Source organism: Erithacus rubecula, assembly GCF_903797595.1.
Source record: "Erithacus rubecula genome assembly, chromosome: 1".
Classification (NCBI taxonomy): domain Eukaryota; kingdom Metazoa; phylum Chordata; class Aves; order Passeriformes; family Muscicapidae; genus Erithacus; species Erithacus rubecula.
In genome coordinates, this window is record NC_136658.1 from 47,510,977 (window position 1) to 47,526,745 (window position 15,769).

At 43.7% G+C, this 15,769-nt stretch overlaps 1 protein-coding gene across 7 annotated transcripts in view; it reads right to left on the reverse strand.

Moving 5' to 3' along the window:
• The window catches only part of FARP1 (FERM, ARH/RhoGEF and pleckstrin domain protein 1), a 198,320-nt gene extending 183,659 nt beyond the window's left edge, over positions 1–14,661 (reverse strand). Inside the window, exon 1 of one of the 7 annotated variants that reach the window (XR_013774386.1) lies at positions 14,193–14,660. The gene's annotated coding sequence lies outside the window, so the exon portion shown is untranslated. Of the gene's footprint in view, positions 1–13,335; positions 13,354–14,192 lie in introns of those variants that run through there. The other 6 variants (XM_079306834.1, XM_079306832.1, XM_079306829.1 and 3 more) reach the window with 6 other exon arrangements.
• Positions 14,662–15,769: the final 1,108 nt, after the last annotated feature.

Consider the following 15,769-nt stretch of genomic DNA (forward strand, 5'->3'; position numbering starts at 1 on the left):
TGCTGGTGTCTCACAAGCCCTATTTGTCCCTTTGTCACAGAGAGATTTCCCTGGATCACCTCTGGCATGCTTAGGAAAACCAAACTATTCTCAGCATATGGAATGTAGCAAGGCCAGCAGCAGCATCCCATGGACAGCAGATAAACTGCTCCTGCCCTCAGTTATCAGCTGTGTTCAAGGCCAAACCCTGCAGTTTCATCACCCACATTATCTCCTGGGCTTGCTCTGATGGATCCTGGGTTTCATCCCCATTTACCAAGCCCATACAGTTTTTTTTCCTGTTTCACTGCCTCACAAAGTTCAGCCCTCTAAGTGAATTACACTTCTTTGTTCACCAAGTTGACCTTCAACAAAACTTCCAGAAAAAATATTAAGGTTACTACTAAACAAAGCAGACTTATAGTCATGAAGTTTACATTTTCATTCTTCTTATAACCTAAGTGTGAATCTTGCAATTATTAGGAGTAGTTAGCAGTCAGTTACAATTTAGGAAGCTTATGGCTCTGTTCTCTCTGAAGTGCATAAGCTGGGGAAGTGGATAAAAACCAACTATCTATGAAGCCCTTAGGTCTCCTAAGTTAAGGAAAAAGGTATGACTTTTAAAAATGGAAGACAATGTAATGGGGAAAAAAAAAGTATGGGTATGGGTATTCAATCCTTTTAAAGTCTTTTCTCCCCAATTAGTAAATTGTAAGCATGAAGAACCAGCAGAGCAGCCAAATGCAATATTGCTTTAAGGGAAATAAATAGTTATGTTACCACAGCCCTCAGCTTGCAAAGTGACTCTGACTTTTTGCATGTTCTGCAAAAATAAGATACCCTTTAGGCAGCTCTCTTAATGGACTCATTCAGTAAGGAGCTTCGACATTGCATTCATCTAATGAAAAAAAAAAAAAATTAGTGGCTGTCTTAGTAACTCAGTACTGCCAAAAAGCAATAACCTCTGTTAATGTATATAAGGCACAGTGACACTCTACTGAATTCCTGTAGTAAAGTCAGGCTTGCTTCAAGGGTCTTAAAATGATCTGAAGTACATAAATGAGCTCCTTATTAAGTACAGTTTTTGAAAACGAGTGACACTTAAAAGCTTTCACAGTCTAACAGGCCTCTAACATCTGAGGACAGAATCCAGGCTCAACTAACACTTCTGGTATTTTACTCCTCTATTTTGTCTCTAGCATATCCAAGAAATTCCAAGATACGCTTCTGCTATCATCCTGCAGCTCAAAAGCCAGACATACTAACCAAAATAGGTCATCTTGCCTTACTAACACAGATAAAATGACTAAGCATATGGCAACAAAAGGGAACCTTGAGGTTATTAATCACAAACTGCTTCAGCTTGGCATAAAAATAATGAGTAATTACACTTCCAAGAAAACAAATGCATTTAGTATTTCCTGTATCATGGAAGACAGCAGTTAGATAAAAATCATTAAAATTCAGAAGAGAGACTGAGAGATTTAATGCCATTGGTCCAGTAAGTAGGTTACTTGTAATCTTTCTGGAAAGCCAGCTGCCAGGAAGAAAACCCTTCACTGCAAGTCCTCCTGAAGGGCTCTGTCCCACAGGTAACAATTCCCTGCTCTAGAAATGGACATCCCAGGACAGAGAAAAAACTTCCCAGGGAACGAAGGAGACAGACATAGATGAGCAGCAAGACAGCAAACTATCTGCAGAATAATGAAGTGTGGGAGCCTGCAGGGGATGTGGTCTGCAAGTTGAGTAGGAAGATTAAAGATCTAGGAAGAAACTAGAGCAGTTTGAAACAGACCAGTTTACCAGCAGAAAAGATCCCCAACAGTAAGATCACAAACTATGAAGTAGGTTTTTCTTTTCCTTTTAATGGAAGTAGTGGTATTTCAGACATCTGAACGATGCCTGAACAAAACCTCGAGTCCTTATAGGGAGCACCCTTCAACTAGATTGTGGATACAGAAAAGCCCATTGCCAAGATTCTGACTAACACTGGCTCCAGCCTGCAGTTACCTAAAATTTGCCCTGTAGTCAGTCACTGAAAATACAGCTCTGCAGGCAATGGAAACAACAGGAAGCTCATCCTACAAATCACTGAAAAAAAATTAAGCAGTAATTAAGTAATATCAAGGGTAATTACCATTCCAAATGTAAAGGACTGTCCATTATAGAGTTAAAGGTACATGTTTACTGATCAAAGTGTCTCATGTGAAATGACAGAAAAAGATATTGAGTTGTAAATCTATAGGGGGAAAAAAAAAGATTATTTCTCTTTATGGAAAAAACTACTGAATAATCAGATCATTAATAGTCATATTCTTTTAATAGTTGATAACTGTTTCAAAATCAGTGCATATTTTTATTATACGCACAGAACAAAGTGTATGTAGAACTTATAAAATTAAGAGCAGAATTTAAAAAAAATATTGAATTTGAATCTTTGATGATCACAGAGAACATTTTAAACTGACTGTATTCAGCCACAGGGGAACAAAAAAGCCTTTAAAACATCCACTAAGATAACTGTCCAAATCTGGGCTTGCCATTTGCAGTCTAAATCATACCAATCACATACAAGATCTGTTACATTTAAAGGCTTCATGCCAAAAACCTGAAGTTTTATTGGGCCATCAAAATTCCAGATGAGTCTCCAAGGATGTGCATTCCTTCCTTACTATTAAGAAAGCTGTAGACTAATGGAAAAAGAGTATTACTCAAAACTTACATACTTACACTTTTGTTGAAGATATAAACAAACAGCTAACAACTTCCAGGAATCTATGTCAGAAGAAGTTTTGGCTAAAAACTTACTGAAACTTTAAAAAACATACACAGTGTGTCCTTCCATTACTACATTTAACTTATCAATGGAAAAGATTAATACTATGGATATTAAGGATAAATATGATGGAATGCTGTCACAGATAGTAACTGCATTAAAAAAAAAAAAAAGGAGCTGAGAAAGAAAAACATTAATAGAATTCAAGAAGGAAAAGAAGTTAATACTGAACAAATAATCAATATAGTCAGGTTTGGAGAAAAACAAATAATCCTCAACACCTGAAAACCTGAAAAAGGTATCATCAATAACACCCCACCTTCACTAATGGAATTATTCAGATGGCAAATTCTTCTCCTTCTACTTATATAGAAAAGCCATAGATTCATTAATTTGTAGTTATAAATACATTTCCCTAATCAGCCTTACAATGGCAGCAGTGTGCTTCGTTTTGATTGGGTTTTTCTTAATAAATTGTTGTTAAAACTTAGGAGAAATTGCTCTTCCCAGGTATGCCAGCAGCAGCATGCATAACATACAGAAATAGAATACCAGAAACTCAGTTTACATCAGGTTTTTCTTTTACCCTGAAAGAAATTCAGCCTTTTTAATTAATCATAAGAAAGTCCCACAAATCCTGCTAAAACACTAAGAGTCTATGCATATGGGAATTTTGTGGAGGGGGAAGAAGGGGAAATAAAGGGTGGACAAAAGAAACTGGCGCAAAGAAATGGGTTACTGTTTTTCCCTCTAACACGAACTAATTGCACACTGGGTAAGGATAATCCCCTATGACATTCCATGTGTTCAAAGGTCAAGACTTTTACTTTTCAATTGTCCCCATCACATGTTATTCCCTGAAGTAAACAGTCTGAAGCTGTCCCATAGCACAGGCACTCTGAAACGTGAGGGTTAAGTATTCTAGCCCTGCACAGTGAAATATTGCACCAGGCACACCACAGCCCTCAAGGAGGGCAGATGAGCGCACAGCACAATTAAACAAGAAGTACCAACAATAAACAGAGCCAAGAGCTTATTAAGGCTATACCAAAGTCTACTCCAGAATAGCAGAGACATGCTACTAACACAGTCTTATTCACTGTACTTAAAGTACTCTTTTCACCTATGTTGCTGTGGGACTTTAAATTAAAAGCAGAGCTCCTCTCTCTTGGTGTTTTAAGAGCATCTATGAAAAACAGACTGGCACCACTGGGAAAGTACACAGCCAAGTGGGACCCCAGTGTCCCCAAGACCAGCTACAGAGGAAACACTCCAGCCCCTATGCCAGATAGTAACAATCTTTGTTTCTCAAACACAAATACATATATGTGTGTGCATATATACATATTGATACATATATATAAGATAGAGCCCTCAAAACAAGCACCTGGGCCCTTGCTATTGCTCCCTGTAGTCCTCTAGAGCATGAGCAATTTGATTAAACTTCCTCAACAGGAGAGCACTAAATAAACACTGTAAATTAAACAAAACTATGTTGATGATCTAGCTGCAATTACTTCCAATTGATTTGAGTCTTTATTGTTCCCTCAAGCTTTAAACTTTGTAGATAAAAAAAGGATCAGGCCTTACTGGAAGAATACCAAAGAAGGAGTTATGAAACTTCTTTTAAACACATTCAAAAGCAACCTGACTAGTTTGTCCTCCTGACAAAACTGCAGTTAAATTTAACCTGGAAGCTTAGTGAAAAAACCAAGCTATTCCAGCGTTTTCCATAAACAAGCAAGTTTATGCTTAGAATAAATTCACTCACTGGTCAATATACATACATACAGACCAGAAACTGCTGCAGCATTTTTTTTTTAAATTATTTTTCTATTTTTTTTCCACAAAAGTTAGACATTGCCAAAAGGCTTTAGGAAACTTCTCCACGGCTGATTCAATACAATCCAGCTCTCGGGCATTTCAGACTCTTCTGAGTTGAGCCAAACTGTCACTTGATTGCAACAGGAAACATATGCACATGAGTGAAATGGGTTTGCTTACTGTGATACAAATATTCCACCAGAAAACAAAAGCAGATACTCTCATTCCACTCCTGAAAACTCCTCTAAAGAACAATAATGGAGTAACCTGCTTAATAATGGAGCAACCTGCTTAAAATCAGTAACCTGATTTTAGAACATCTTCTTAGGTCCTGAGATATGTATCATTAGGTTGGTTTCATAATTAATTTTCGGATAGTAATTTCAGTAATAGACTCAATCTCCTTGTAAGAGCTAGAGCTATTATTTTGATTAATTTTCTCTACCATGTCTCCACGTTTTCCTTGCCAAGCTGGAACCATGCTCAGATTACCTTTTTTTTTCTGAAATTCTTCCTTCTCTGAGGTTAGTCTAAAAAGTGCCACAGATACAAGGCTTTAAAACTTCTAGACACATTTCCCATTTTTCTGTAGATATTTTTTAGATGTATAGCCACCATTTTCCCTTCATAGCATACATCCAAGCATCAGTTCCAATCCTGGTGTGCTTTTAAGTGGAAAGAACTTTGTTCAGGTTAGAGGAGGAATTTTGTTTTGACAAAAGCAGGCAGAAAAGGACAATACAGATCCTTCCTCAGGTTTTTTTCTATTGAATTTTATTTACACCAGAATTAAAATTTTTTGAGCTTTCCTGAAGGACAGACATTATCTCACCCCACAGCTATAAATATCCTCATATCACACTGATCTTGCAGAAAATTCAAATACAAAGAGACATACCAAGCTCTCTGTTATTTTCTTTACATGACACAGGAAGGGAAAAATATAGTTCTGTTACTTATATTCATCTACTGTGGTACACACTCCATATCTATGGCTAACTATTCCAGCTTTTAATACGTTATTCTTTCTCTGTGTATTAGCTGTTCTCGCTATATCACCTATTTTCTACTTTAAAGATTTCAAACAGTAACATAATGCATGTATGTTCAAACATTATTATCACTTTTGAGGAAAAGAACTTTGAAAGAAAATTTAATAGTTTCATGTACTGCCTGAAGAAATTACACTAACAGATTTAAGGGAGTCAAAGCAACCCTAGTAAATACCCAATTAAGAACAAGATTGCCTTCAGTTTTAATGCTTTCAGACATGTCTGAATTTTCTTGAATATAGAGACTGTTGGGTTTGTCAAGGTTTTTTTAAAGCAGAGAAAATGAAAAGTCTCCATATCCTGATTCCAGAAAAAGAAAATTCTTCTGAGCTCCCTCTTCTTATCAGATGTAGAAAAACATACACACACCCTACTCTATCACAATGATGATCTAATTTTTCAGTCATACGCTTGCAGCATGCTGCTATTAGCTCCCAGCTCGCCTCCATCATGTACTTTCTCCTCATTCAGGAAGACAGGAATGGCTTCCCTGTGTTGGGTTTTCTCAAGCAGAGAGCTACCATCAAGTGTTATTTGCTTGTCCATTGCTTCAAATGATCCTTGAAGCGTTATTACAACTAGAAACTGCTCCAGTGATTCCTCTGGTGCCTCAGTGTGCAGATAATGCACACAAAATTATGGGAGAAATGCTTGAGTCTAAGGCAGTGCCCAGTGGATAATTTTTTGATTCAGAATGTGAAATAGTCCTTGATTTGCATTTAAAAAGCTGGACAGCTGGAGTTAAAAATCACGCTGATATCCTGCCCTTGCTTGCATCACCCCTTTGGTACCTCATTAGATAAAGTCACACTACTTCAGGCTCCAGGAAGCATTCCCAGATAACGGTGGGAAATTGCACTCGGTGTCAATACGGGCAAGGGTTTTGATAAAGATTTCACTTTCTGAGCAGGCTTTGTTAGTGCCACATTTATTCCTCTCCCCATGTAGAAGTAGCTCACATGTGGTGACAGCACCACTGAACATTGGTTACCCCACAAGTGACTCTTCCATCAGCCCTGTGGGGCAACAGCAGCAGCGACCTGAGTCTCCTCTGCCCACCACTCAGCTTTTACTTAACCTTCACTGTTTGCCTAGCACGGCTGAAGCTGCCTGCCAGTTTACTGAGGTACAGAGAACACTAGAAACAAAGCTGCAGCGCTACTGTTCAAGCCCTAATTGTAAACAGTATGAAAAGAAAATATTGAGATGGAAAAGCCTGCCCCATGAAGTTACCACCAACAGTTTCTCCTCTCTCAGGTCTGTTCAGCAATCCTTCTCCTAGAGCTTCGCTTCTGACTCACGTTTTTTATACCTTGGAATGGTGCAGTTGGTGACTTATCTCAGTATTCAAATACTACTAGAAAAGCAGAGCTGTGAGCAGCACTTAATTAGAATGCCTTTTAAAAAAACCTTTTTTACATTCAAATGTCAAGTCACTTGCCCTTCTCTCCACTGCAATACTATCACACCATCTGCTTTGTCTTTCTTTTATTTATTTTCTATTGAGACATTTTGAGGGTATTTTCTGCTAGCTTCAAGTTTAGTATTTATTGACCACACACTGTAGATACACTTTCCTTTTTGCTCATTTTACGTTTCTTTTAATGGTTTCTAGTATTTTCTCCTTCATAGTACTGAAAATTATGATCAACATTTCAAAGGACACGGAGGGAAAAATGGCACCCTGCACCAAAACATTAAACAATGTCATTTTCCACATTACACTCATCAATTCAGCCAAAATGGCTAATGAACAACATAGGTTAAAATGGCATAACCATACTGTTGATCTTTAAACTGATGCCTCTTTAAAAAGCACTATTGAATGTTTAATGTGTTAAAGGCAAACACAATGGCTTTAAGTCTTACACAGTGTAAAACAGATTTTCAGGAGGAATTCCCACCATTATAAGACAGGAGCTGAGGTCTTCAAATTGGAAAAGACTGAATATTAGCCAAGGAGGATAATCTCACAGATTCACACAAAGTTAAGTCAACTTCTAAAATGCACAGAGACTATTTCGATAATAAAATGATATATACTCTTCATTCTCTAAATGGTACAGCAACTGAATATCCCCTTTCCATTTCTCCCTTTAATATTTTCCATATTGTTAAGAGCCTGAATGCTAACCATTTCCTGGGAAATGGGAAATTCCTGAGGAAAATAATTAAAACCAACACAATTTCTGTAGATTCTTACTTCTACAAGAGCTTTACCTTCCTTTTTAGCCTGGATGTTTGAGAAAATAACCTCCAGCAGGACAAACTAAACAAATCCTGCTTTTCCTTAATCTGAAAAAGACACTGCTATTATACAGAGCAATAGCTGGCCAAAGACTTCTCAATTGTAACTCAGTTGCACTGTTATTGCAAACGTAAGACTGCAGAGAATTAACAAAATAAAACCAAATCACATCAAGTTCACTTTGATGGCAAGCCACAAGCAGCAGCAAACTCCAGAGTAACTGGAAATATGAGAGAGATGGACAGAAAAAAACAAAATTTAATCCCCAAACAACATCCCATCCTCCCTTCCCATAACCATAGGAAGACCAAGGTGGCCAGGGAAATGCTCCAAGTCTGTCTCATACCTGCTGTGATCCCAGAGTCTCTGAATTATGTGAAGCCCTCTTCCAGCTGAACAGTGAAATCATCACATCCTCTTTTCCTCTTAGAAATTTAAGATTTATTTTCACATATTTATTAATGCAAAGGAGAACACCTCCTTTTTAAGTAGCATTAAAGTCTGCTTGGGATTTCTGCCTCTCTTTGTGCAATGTTTTAAACCCAACTCATAATGGAAAAAGGCAACTATGGAACACATATTTGCCATTTCATAAAATAGAATAGTATCCTTCCCCTCCCCTGAACTTTCAGGCCAAAATCAATGCCACACAAACCTGCTGAACAGGAAGCCTAATTATTCCAACATGTGCAACCAAAGCGATAGGGAGTTTCTCAGTAAAACTGATAAGGAGAGACATAAAAGACTAACGAGCAGCCTGCCAGTGCTCCAGTGCTGGACTAGCAAAGGTCCCTGTGGAACACCTTTAGTATTGTTCACTGGAGAGACAGAGGTTGGGACACATCCAAAAATAACACTCAGAGATTGAAAGAGTGAACACATAACATCTGCAGCTCAGGTTCTTAATCCAGAGACAGAAATAAATTATTTGAAAGAGTGCAACCAACAGAAAAATGCCCGATGTGGCACAGAAAGAGCCAATTAAATGCACTCAGGTTACTGAGCAAATTGACAGACACTTTGTGCTGTTGGAATACATTGACAAATGTCTTCCTGACCCATGCCTGTGGTGCAGGTGACTGAAAATAAAGGCCCTTGATTAAGGAGACAGTCATCAGTATTATTAGTGACCAGCAATGGCCAGCAGAAGCAGCAGTCCCCCATCAGAAAAGGAAGCATCCAACAATATCAACTCCCTCCTGTTACTGCCAGGGTTTCCAGTTTACCAGTAAGTCATCTTTTGACCTACAAAAATGTGTGTTCTTCCCCAGCAATGTTTTGTGCAAGACAACCATGTGCCCAACTAGCTTGTCCCTGAGGCAGTGATGCCATATTCCCTCTGTATACAGAGCACAGTGCCTGAACTCAAGCACAGTTGTTTCAAACACACATGGCTTGATACTGGTATCTCTGCTCAAAAAGTCACAGCTTTTCCTCAGATAAAACTGGCCATGTGACACATCTCCTGCTGCTGAAGTTCTGTAATATTTTGTGTATTATACATCTAAACACCTGGTGTTATAGATATATCTGTACATAGATACATATACATAGCTGCTCTGGGGAGACCTGTGCCTAGGGGAGGAGGAGAAGGTCCCCTCTGGTTGCACAACTTAGCCTTTTCACTTCTGCTACCCCTAACAAGGGAGAGAACCTGAAGAAGGAATTTAGAGAGCCTTACAGGACAGCAGGATCACATATCAAATGGGAGTGTAATACCTTCTTAACATACTTCCACTATGGCAGATTCAGCCACCCTGCAAGGTCCAAACTGTTAATTTCTCCCCACCCCAGGACAGCATATTTGGGAGGAAATGGGCATGGAACTAATTGTTAACACTGCTACTCATCTGATAAATCTTGTGCTGGGGTCAGCAACCTCCAGTGCTGATGCCAAGATAGTCAAAAACTGCTTTTAATGGTAAGCACCAGAGCAGAGCATAGGCAAGGCATCACCAGTAAGGGAAGCAGCATCTTGAAGACACAGCCTCCCATTTTCCACGGGGCTTTTTCCACTGCACCCAATTCATAACCTGGGAAAGAAAATATTGCCTGCAAACACCATCCCTGCCTTATACCAAAATATCACTCAACCCCCCACTTTTCCTCATGCCTAGAAACAAATTTGAATTGTACAAAAATCTTCTCCTGTAAGCCTCAGCACCCTGATTTCATGGCTTGAGAAAGTTTTTTTCTCCATATTATACAGTGACACAAAACCAGATTTTTCTGTACAGACTTCACAGCACTGAAGGGCATGCTACAAAAATTAGTTCCCACACGAGATCAACAGAAAACCGAACTTTAGCACCTTCCTGAACTTCACCAACAAAGCTTCATTTTATTTGAGTACCAGCTAACAGAGACACCATTCTTTTTTTTAAGTCCTTTTTGACAACCAAGCATGAGGAACAATTTCCTCCATTTATATTTCCAGAAAAAGGAAAAAGAGATGTAGTTGCAAAGGATCATCCCTGCTTCTCAAATTCCCCAAAAGGTATATCATATTTTCCTTTCTCATAACATTTAATCAAGTCTGCTTCATTACAGATGAGGTCAGAAAGCTCATCATGCTGCAATTGATGACAAACAAGATAGTGCCCACAACCCACAAAGACTGACCTCACTGTCTGATTTGCCTATATTTCTCCAGGCCAAATTTACTGACATTTTGCACAAACGCAAAGCTGATTCGAGCCTGGTGACCTTCTGTACCTCTGTAATGAGTCTTCTGTGCCTTTACAACCAGAAAAACAAGCTGTTCCTTTACTCTCCTGAGTCCAGCGGTTCATCTATAAACTAGAACCTCACCATCTTATCAGCCACTTAAAAAGGATACAAAAAAAAAAGAGGAAAAATATAAAGAAGCAAATACACAAACTGCAACCTTTCAAAGTCATGAAATTGAGCCTGGAAAGGGCCTTTTAAGATAAACAAGCCAATTTCTAAAAGAAGAAACAGAAACAGCAGAACTAGTTAGTGGACCCAAATTCAATAAACAGCATTTTTATCATGCTTTTCTAAAAAAGACAATATAAAATAAGGGCACTGGCACAGACAAGAACCATGAAAAAACAGTTGGGGGAATAAAATCAAACCAGAAACCAAACCCAATAAGTTTAGTCCCTAATGCTAACAGCACAGAATGAAAAGTACAATGCTAATACATTGATTCAGCACTAGAATTTAACAAAGATTAATAACACAGAGATTTAGCTGCTGAAAACATCCACTAAGAGCTTCATTTACATATACAATCAGGGTTTGTAACCCAATCCTACAGTTACAGAAAGTACTTCCTAAATAAGTAAGCTTAAAACGATGAGTTGAGTCAATCCTCTGGAAGTTCTGGTTCCAGATCCCCCCTGCAGTCAGCAAGATGCAGATCTGCTTTTCCCCAGATGGAGCAGAGGAGAGGCCAAGGTCAGAGCACTGACCTGCACTTCAAATTCCAGTCTGGGGAAAGAGGGACAGACAGCCACTAACAAGGAGGGAACAGCCAACATCACTCTCTGCACAGCTTTCCACCTTGCAAAACCCGACGGGATGCGTTCAGCTGCAGGTGAGCACTTGATTCTCCAGCCCACTGTCAGCCCTGGGATTTCTCTGCCCAACAACCAGATTGTCCCTGCAAACACTATGAAAATGATACTGTCCTGGGGACCACCTTCCCTAGCCTCATGCCCTAACACACTGCAGCTCGGGAGTCTCCACAGCAGTCAGCCCCTTCGAGAAAAGCATGCCCAAGAGCAAGTAAAGACTTAATGTAAGGACATTTCAAACCAGAGAAGCATTTCTTTTGCACAGCTCCATCATGAAGCATATATAATCTAACAAGCTCCCAGAACTGGCAACCTTGTATTCATCAATGTCAAATTTTTTTAATATATTTTCTTCTTAGAAGAGCTGCTAATTATCATCATACATGAATTTTTCAAGTGGAAGTTTGGGTTTTTCACTAAGTTAAATTAATCTAAAAATCAGCAGGGAAAATTTACTGAATAACTCTATACATTCAGAATTATCTATCTGAATTTTAATACCGAAATACATCTCATAGGGCAAGTCTTTCTTTTTCCTGTTTCAAACCATCACATTTAAGTGGTATTTTCCCTTAGGTCATTTATCTTCTACAATTTTATTTCAAAAAGTTTGGTTACGAGTAGCATGTTTAAAGATATTGATCACAAAATGACTAATGAATTATGTCAACCTGGAGAAAAAAAAAAAATAAAAAAGGAAAAAATCCAATTTGAAGTCCAGCCATAAAATAAAAGTCAAGCTTGGATATTATACATTCAATCTTACACCACCTTTTGACATTTTGAAGTTCTACGTTACTGCTTGTTAAATATTTTGCCCACTTTCTTAGTGTGTTTGGTTTGTTCAAGAACCAGAGCGCAGAAGAACAATAATTTAATTGACTTTACAAGATAGTGCAAAAAACACGATGAGAAATACAGCTTTCTACCCCTTTCCATGATGACAAACTGGCCCTACTGCCAAGCATCCCTTCCACAGGAATCCACAGTTCTACATCTGAACCTAATTCCATGGGGATAAAAGAATCTACACCATGTTTGGACTGATACAGCCACGTCTAAGCTTTCAAAAATAGCCAACGTAATTGGATGTATTACACATAACCCCTCATCTTTGTTATTTGCAAAGGAAAGGAAAGAGAGTCTGCCAAATCCTGGAGCTAAATCATATCTAGGAGAATGAAGTTGTGAATTGGAAAGCACAAACATTTGGCGGGGCTCCTGAGCCACAGGAGTTGTTTGTGACCCTTTGCTGAGCACCGACACTTCTGGCCGGGGCAGAAGGGGAAGAGCAGCTCCATTCGGGCTCACCCAGAGCCCGGTCCTGCCCTGGTGCAGGGAAAGCACGAGCAAGGCAGCGAGCACCGCACACAGAGCCCGTCCCGTCCCGTCCCTCCAGACCCGGCACATGAGGCACGGCCAAGGGGATTCCGCACTTTCTCGGGAGGCACAGCCACTTCTAAAAGGCTCAGATCCACCAGGTAGCTAGAAACCACAATTCTCGTATAAACATCCAGAAGTAGAGCAAAGAGGTATCTTAATCCAAAGAGAACTTTGGGGGATGTTCTTAACTGACCTCCATCAGAATTTTATTTTTCTTGGCTTAATTACAACATCAGCTGCTTGCTGTGAATGGGAAGCAATGTGGAGCAGGAGTCAAGGTATCTGAGAGATATGAATAGGGGAACAGCTGATCGATGCTGCTCTTTTAGAGCAATCACCTCTCCACTCTCCAGGGACAAATCCCTTTGAATGTAACCTAAGTAAGAAGACTGGGACCGAAAAAGATACGCTACGCAGGAATTTCATGCCGGCAACCAAGCAAATCCCGCAACTTTAAATCAACTCCGCGGAGTTTCCGCGTGCTTTGAAAAGAGAGAAAGCAGCCGTGTCACAAAAGCGAAGGAGGCCTACCGCACATGAGCTCCCGCTGCGGAAATAAACTGCAGTTTACGCTAAACTTTGCCCAGCCGTTCCCGGCTGTCTGAGGCTGATATTAACGACAAGAAGGCAACGCTCGCTTTGAAACTGACGAACTCGCCAGCTCGGACTCGAGCACGGTGATGGCAGAGGTGCCGAGGGCACCAGGCTGGAGGCAGCTCTGCCACCCCTGGGTGTGAGGGAGTGAGGGAGAGAGAACCGGGCGGCCGCAGCCGCTGCAGCCTCTCAGGAAACCCGGGCTGGTGGCCCTGGCCAGGGGCGAGCGGGAGCCCGTCCCACCCCATCCCGTCCCGGACCGAGGCGGGCGGGAGGCGCTGCCTTCGCACGCCCCCCGGAGCGCCACCTCCCCGGCGGCTGCCGGCCACGCTAAACCCTTCCCCGGGCCGCCCTACAACTCCGCCCGGCACCGCACATCCCTCCAGGGCTCCCGCCCCGCCGCCGGGACCGGGAACCGGGTCCCAGCCCGGGGCGAGACAAAAGGCACGGAGCTGCGCTGCCGCCCTCCCCCGGGCTGCGCCCGGCCGCGGTAGCCCGGGGACGCGGGGAAGGGCGGGCGGTCCGCGCACCGCTCCGCAAGGAGCCTGCCCGCGGATTACCCGCGCTAATGGGATTACGCGGGGCCGAGCGGGGTGTCCGCCGGGCTGTCACCGCCCGGGCAGCGGGCGGCGGTGCCGGGGGCGGTGCTCGGGGCCGCCGGCTGCCGCCCGCCCCGGCCGCCCCGCGGGCGGGTCCCGCCGCCCGCCCCGCAGCCCCGGCCGCGCTGCCCGGCGGGGCCAGCGCCGCCCGCCGCCGCTCCCGCCCGGCCCCATTGTTTGCCGTGCCGCCCTTACCGTGCGCGGGGCTGGGGCGGTACGGGCTCCCGCCGGCTCTCCTCGCTGCGGCTGGTGCAAGGGCAGTCGCGCTTGGCCGCCGGAGGTCCGAGCCATTAAAAGCTCCGCGGGAAGGAGGAGGAGAAGGCGGCGGCAGGAGCGGCGGCGGCAGGGAGAGGAGGACAGCGAGGGGCTGGCAGGAGCGGGGTCGCCATGTCCGGCGTGGCAGCGGGGGGAGCCCACCGGGCCGGCGCGGAGGAGAAGGGAGGCAGGCGGCGGCGGAGGGGCCGGTCCTGCTGCCGCCCGCGGACCGGGGTAGCGGGAACTGGACGCCGCTCGCCGCCGCTCTGCCGCGGCTGCACCTCCCTCCCCTAACCCTGCCCCCTCCCGGAGGGGGAGCCGCCGGCGGGAGGAGGCGGCCGAGAGCCCCCTCCAGCGTTCGCGGGCGGCGGCGGCCGCTCCGCCCGGCCCGGCCCGGCCGCGGTGCCCGGGCAGCCCGAGCCGGGGAGCGGCGGGGGCGCGGCCAGCACCGCCCTGCGCCGCTGAGGTGCTGGGAGGCTCCAGGTATCCCCGTGCTCCTCCACCTCCTGCTCTGCACACCAGAAGGGACGAGCGGCGTGTAAGGGAAGGGTTAAAGCCGGGTGCAGCCCCGGGGAATGGGGTGCCCCGCGGGTCGTGTCCCTCCTGTGGGCTTTGGGGACCGTGGGGTCCTGCGGGACACCCCGCAGGAGCAGTGCCTGCCGCGCTCCCTCGGAGGAGAGCTGGGGCCGGCAGCCGTGCGCTGGGAAGGCAGGCGGGCCCGGCGGGAGGAACCGGGCGCTGCCCCGGGCTGTGCACTGATGGCACCCCGCTGTCCCTGCGGCCGCCGGCAGAGCAGAGCGCTGCTCCGTGTGCACGGACACCTCCCGACACCCACCTTAGTGCCTGCCTGGGGTGCCCGAGAAACCAAAGGGCTGGGCGTGTGAACTGTGCTCACGTTTATGGTTACTAGTTTGTCATAAACTCTATTTTCGTCCTGGTTGGACAAACACAGATAAGTAAAGTTTAACCAGTAGCAGCAACCTGGGCTTCAGGCTCTGTCTCTCACAGCAGAAAGTCTCAGTACATCGGCAGAAAGGAGCCGAGCATGCAGAGGGCAGGGCTGGGTACGTGCCTCCTGCAGACGCTGCATTCCCTCCGAGAAGACCCGAGTTACAGCAAAAAGGCTGTCACACCTAGGGCAGCAGAGCTGTCTGCAGAATCACCCCCTTACCTTTGGAGGCTTACAGCGTGCCTCTCTTCCAGCCTTCTCCCTCTGTCACCCGATGCTTTTCCGGGAAGACTGGGTGGTGCGCACGAAGGAGTGATGCAGGGAAGACCCACCAGGTCTTTGAAGTTCTCTCACTGACCCAGGAGTGAGCAGCAAACTAGGTATGTATTTGTAAAGTAACCCTTCTGAGCAACTAAAGCATTCTGAGCATTTAAAGGCTATTTGAGGAACCATGCTGCTATATCTAGTTTTTAATCACAGGAGGAAAAAAACCTTATAAATAAATGATTGTTATTTCCTGCAAGACTTCTTCAATGCAAAATGCACGGTCTGCAGAAGATCCAGAAGA